The following is a 6305-nucleotide window of genomic DNA, read 5'->3' on the forward strand; positions in this document are numbered from 1 at the left end:
GCTCACAGCAACCTCCAACTCCTGGGCTCAAGCGAGTCTCCTGCCTCCGCCTCCCAAGTAGCTGGGACCACAGGCGCCCACCACAACGCCCGGCTGTTTTTTTTTGGTTGCAGCCATCATTGTTTTTTGGCGGGTCCGGGCTGGGGATTCCACCTTAGGTGTACGTGGCTGGTACCTTAGCCGGTTGAGCTATAGGCGCTGAGCCAGGATGTGGTTTCTTAATTCTAAAAGTTGATTGAATGTATTTTACAAAGGTCTTTTCAGTGACTCCACAATACAAATTCAATTTGAAATGAGCAGGAATGCTTGATCATGTGTGTGTGGATTCTCAACAGACTTAGAGGACCTTTGTAGACCTTGAACTCTAATGGTTTTCAAAATTATATGTATATGTGTACTTTTATTCTGGGAAGACAACTTGACATTTTAATCAAATTCTTAAGGAGTCTATAGATGCCAAAAGGTCAAGAACCTCTGAAATTTTAGTGGGAAGAATAGATTTCCTATCATTAAGACCATCATCCTGGCTCGGTGCCTGTGGCTCAAGTGGCTAAGGCGCCAGCCACATACACCTAGGGTGGCGGGTTCAAATCCAGCCCAGGCCCGCCATGACGGCTGCAACCAAAACATAGCCAGGCGCTGTGGCAGGCACCTGTGGTCCTAGCTACTTGGGAGGCTGAGGCAGGAGACTCGCTTGAGCCCAGGAGTTGGAGGTTGCTGTGAGCTGTGATGTCACAGCACTCTACCCAGGGGGATAGCTTGAGGTTCTGTCTCAAAAAAGACCATCATCCTAAAGTAATATTTTTGAAACGGAACGTACTTTTGTCTCTAAAAATAGCCAGTCCTTGTGTGGGTGCCTGTAGTCCCAGCTACTTGCAAGGCTGAGGCAAGAGAATCGCTTAAACCCAAGAGTTTGAGGTTGCTGTGAGTTGTGATGGCATAGCACTCTACTGATGGAGACATAGTGAGATTCTGTCTCAACAAAAGGAAAAAAAAAAGGCTCCGTGTCCATTGCACAGTGGTTACAGCGCCAGCCATGTACACATACCGAGGTTGGCAGGTTCAAACCTGCTCCGCGGAGCCAGGTAAACAATGACACCTGCAACAAAAAATAGCCAGGCATCGTGGCTGGCACCTGTAGTACCAGCTGCTTGGAAGGCTGAGGCAAGAGAATCACTTAAGCCCAAGAGTTTGAGGTTGCTGTGAGCTGTGAAGCTACGGCACTCTACTGAGGGTTACAGAGTGAGACTGTCTCAAAAAAAAAAAAAAAAGAAAAAGAAGAACCTGATATTTCTTAAAATGAGAAGAAGCTGACCAAAAAGAATACTATTTCAACAGATTTATCTAGTTTATGGCTTAGCGCCTAAAGCTCAGTGACACCAGCCATATACACTGGAGCTGGCTGGTTTGAACGCAGCCCAGGCCTGCCAAACAACAATGACAAATACAACCAAAAAATAGCTGAGTGTTGTGGCCGGCACCTGTAGTCCCAGCTACTTGGGAGGCTGAGGCAGAGACTCACTTAACCCAAGAGTTTGAGATTGCTGTGAGCTGTGACCTCATGGCACTCTACCCAGGGTGACATAGTGAGATTCTGTCTCAAAAAGAAAAAAATGGAAACCTAATAATCACATGTAAAAATAAATAAAGCAAAAAAAAAAAAAAAAACTAAGTTTCTAGCACAGTCCCATTTAGTAGCAGGGAAGATGAGAGTTTTTGAAGATTTGCAGCCTATTGATTGCTTCATTCAACAGTTATATAACAAATGTGTTTTCTTTCTGTTCTAACTTACATCTATCAATTTAGATTTATTCGGGCTTGTCTTCTGTTGATTAATAATGTCAATGATAACTGAAGTGCTTTTCAAGACATTTTCGTTCCAGAAAAATAAGGGAACTATGAATTTGCTTTGATTTATTCTAATCTGTGTAATTTAATGCAGTCATTTCCAATTTTATTCAGTTCAGCAATAAAAGGTAGACCTTAGTGTAGTGTGAATGAGATGTTACTCTATTAACCTCCTTCTTTTTGGTATTTGAATGTAACCAAATCATAGGAGTAAGTTCTGGGTTGGATGATGAGGTCAGTATGTGGTGGGAAAAGTCTAGATGGCTGTTTATTAGGGTCTCCCAAGATGGCATTAGCTAGGTGATTATTAGTTGTAATATGACCTTAATGTACTCCAGAGCTGGTCAACATATTTCAGTCCATGAAAATTTAAAAAAAAAAAAAAAGAAAAAGAAAAGCAAGTACACGAAACTATTTTGGAATCAGAACAAAATGCAGTGAATTGTTTTGAGAGGTATTTTATTCAAAAGACAGGAAAATCCACATCCCTTGGATTTCGTGACTCTGTTCCCTGAACAGCGCTGGATAAATATTGGCAATTCTCTTCCTACGGGTTTTCCCACAAATTTTCTCTAGATAGTGTACTAAACGATTGATTAGTTTTGGCTGATTGAATTACAACCAGTTGCAGTTTTGCCTCCGGAGATTACTTCCTCATCTTAATTAGAGTTTGGGAGGTTTCTAAACTGAGTTACACATTCACTGGCAGTTTTATAGTTTACTTCCACAACCAGCTAATTTAGTAAATGTGGACTTCACCAATTTCATTCTCAGAAGCTACCTTATTTTTAACACTATTACTGTTTATGACGAGATTTTTTCCCTCCCCCCAAAAACTTTTTGAATATTAAATATAATGCTTTTGATTCACTCTAGTATATATTAGTGTCATCACCATACTATGCCCTGGAAATTATTGGGCAGGGAGAAGGAAAGAAATTCAGAGTTAATTACTATATGAGTTGAAATCACAAAATCTAGTGTTTTAGTGATTTGCTTACCAGTTAAAACTGTATACCTGGGGCGGCACCTGTGGCTCAAAGGAGTAGGGCACCAGCCCCATATGCCGGAGGTGGTGGGTTCAAACCCAGCCCTGGCCAAAAACTGCAAAATAAATAAATAAATGATGATTTAAAAAAAAAAAAAAACTGTATACCTGTAGTGATAATTACACAACTCAATTACAATATAGTCAAAATCATGGACTTGTACACTTAAAGCAGATGAAATCTCCACAATCAGCAAAGTCACCCTCCAGAACCATTTCTCTGAAGGCATTATTGGGGGTAGAGAGTCTCTGAGAGTAATTTGCACTGAAATTTGGCTTTCCTAACGTGGAAATTCTGTTTCCAGCATTTGTTGTACCAAGCTCTATTATCTTCCGTGGGGATAACCTATTATTTTTAATACTAAGCCAAGAGACACTTACAAAAATTGGGAATACTACTCTATCCCACCGTGAAAAGGAATCACTTTCAGGCCTCTGTTCTTTTGTTCCACTTGTTCCAATGATAAATAATTCTCTAAAAAGGAAAGAATATTTTTTAAAATCTCATTTGTATTTGTCTCATTGTCCCTAGTAAATTATGTTAAGGACAAATTTCTGCTATAACTGTTACCAGTACGTTCTCTGTTAAAATGAGTATTATTGACTGTTTACTGACTGTTCTTTGAAAAAAGGTGGGAAGTTAGATGAGCAGAATGTTGTTTCTATGGAAACTTCGTCATGTTGCTGTCAGTGAATAGACACAATGGGTACGAGGATTGTTTTTCATTTCGCAGTAAAATAAAGATGGCCACTTTTCAAGCCCAAATAAGTCATCTAATAATATAGTCTTGGTAATCTTATTTTGGGACTGGCCTTCCTCATTCTTTGATTCTTTTATTTTGTTTTTGGCTAATTCTTCTCATCTTTATTGTATTATTATAGATAATAATAGGATATGATTTTGCCAGAAAACAGCTTTTAGAATGATTACAGGATGGCACCTGTGGCTCAAAGGAGGCAGGCGCTGGCCCCATATGCTGGAGGTGGTGGGTTCAAAGTCAGCCCCGACCAAAAACTGCAACAACAACAACAAAAAAAATCTATTACAAAAAGATCTATTCTCACCATGTTTTCTCTTTCCTATTACTATTATAACACCCTCTCCCCGATTTCTGCTTAGTCATTTGTCTTAAAAATCAAGTTCCAATTTATATTGTACATTTTCTTTCTTTTTTTTTTTTTTTTTTTGGAGACAGAGTCTCAGTATGTCACCCTAGGTAAAGTGCTGTGGTGTCACAGCTCACAGCAACTTCAAATTCTTAGGCTTAAGCGATTCTTTTGCCTCAACTTCCCAAGTAGCTAGGACTACAGGTGCCCACCACAATGCCTGACTATTTTTCTGTTGCAATTGTCATTATTGCTTAGCTGGCCCAGGATGGGTTTGAACTCGCCAGCCTCAGTGCTTGGGCCAATGCTGTAACCACCGTGTACAGGCACCAAGCCTATTTGTACATTTTCTGACTGTATAATAGTAAGTGCCTCCTTAAGGTATTATATTAAAAATATGGTAGATACACTTTATTTGTTAAAAATGCTACTTTTATTTTTTCAATGTATTTTTTTTTTTTTTGAGACAATATCTCACTTTCTTGACCTGGTAGAGTGCCTTGGCTTCACAGTTCACAGCAACCTCAAACTCTTCGGCTTAAGTGATTTCTTGTCTCAGCCTCCCAAGTACTATAGACACCCACCACAATGCCCAGTTATTTTTTAGAGAAGGGATCTCGTCTCTCTGGCTCAAGCTGGTCTGGAACTCCTGAACTCAAGCAATCTATCTGCCTTGGCCTCTCAGAGTGCTGGAATCACAGGCGTGAGCCATGGCGCCTAGCCTGCTTTTCAGTGTATTCTTATAGTGTGAATCCTATATAAATCTTTAGCTGTCTTTATTGGTAGTAATAGTGGTATTCTATGTTAATGCTGCTACATTCTAGGCTGGACAATAGAGTGAGACCCTGTATCAAAAAGAAAGGAAAGAAAAAGGCCAGGTGCGGTGGCTCACTCCTGTAATCCTAGCACCCTAGGAGGCTGAGGTGGGTGGATTGCCTGAACTCATGGGTTTGAGACCAGCGTGAGCAAGAGTGAGACCCTGTTTCTAAAAATAGCCAGGCATTGTGGCAGGGCCTATAGTCCCGGCTGCTTGGGAGGCTGAGGCAAAAGGATCACTTGAGCCCAAGAGTTTCAGGTTGCTGTGAGTTGTGACAGTACAGCACTCTACATAAGGTGACCAAGTGAGATTCTGTCTCAAAAAAAAAAAATTAACGTTTTTTTTGAGACAGAGCCTCAAGCTATCCCTCTGGGTAGAGTGCTGTGGCTTCACAGCTCACAGCAACCTCCAACTCCTGGGCTCAAGCGAGTCTTCTGCCCCAGCCTCCCAAGTAGCTGGGACCACAGGTGCCCGCTACAATGCCCGGCTATTTTTTGGTTGCAGCTGTCATTGTTGTTTGGCAGGTTTGGGCTGGTTTCGAACCCACCACCTTAGGTGTATGTGGCTGGCGCCTTAGCCACTTAAGCCACAGGCGCCGAGCCTTAACGTTTTGAGAGTATAACATTTTTTTCTTTTGGAGACAGGGTCTCTATTGTTGGGGCTAGAGTGCAATGGCATTATCATAGCTTATTCTAATCTTAAACTCCTGGGCTGAAATGATCTTCTCATTTTAGGCTTCCAAGGAGCTCACTTCAGGCATGGGGCATGGTATCCCTCTAGGTTTTGTATGGTTTTTAGAGAGGGGGTCTCACCAGATTACTTGGGCCTGTCTTTTGTTTTGTTGTTTGTTTGTTTGTTTATTTGAGATCTCATTCTGTCACCCTAAGTAGAATACCATGGTATCATCATCGTAGTTTATAGCAATCTCAGTCTCTTGGGCTCAAGAGATCCTCTTGCCTCAGCCTCCCGAGTAGCTGGAACTACTAGTGCCAGCCACGAGGCCCGGCTTGTTGTTTGTTTTTTCTGTTTTTAGTTGAGAGGGGATCTTGCTCTTGCTCAGGCTAGTCTCCAGCTTTAAGCTCAAGCAGTCCATCTGCCTTAGCCTCCCAGAGTGCTAGGATTACAAGCATGAACCACCACCACACCCAGCCTCAGGCCTGCCTTAAACTTAAGTAATTTCCCTGTCACCCTTTTTTTTTTTTTTGCAGTTTTTGGCTGGGGCCAGGTTTGAACCCTACCACCTCTGGTATATGGGGCCAGTGCCCTACTCCTTAAACTACAGCTTCAAACATTATTGTTTTGAAAGGTATCCTAGAATAGTTGAGCTAAAAACTCTGAGAATTACTTTTCTAAATCTACTTGAAGAGATGATTCCAGAACTTAGAAGGCCCAGGGGCTGGCATCAGCAAATTGCAGACTTCTGGCCAAATTCAGCCTATGGCCTTTTTTGGAATGTCCATGAGTTAAGAATGCTTTTTATGGCTC

This window comes from Otolemur garnettii, unplaced genomic scaffold (genome assembly GCF_000181295.1).
Source record: "Otolemur garnettii isolate 467f Iridium unplaced genomic scaffold, OtoGar3 scaffold00094, whole genome shotgun sequence".
Lineage (NCBI taxonomy): Eukaryota > Metazoa > Chordata > Mammalia > Primates > Galagidae > Otolemur > Otolemur garnettii.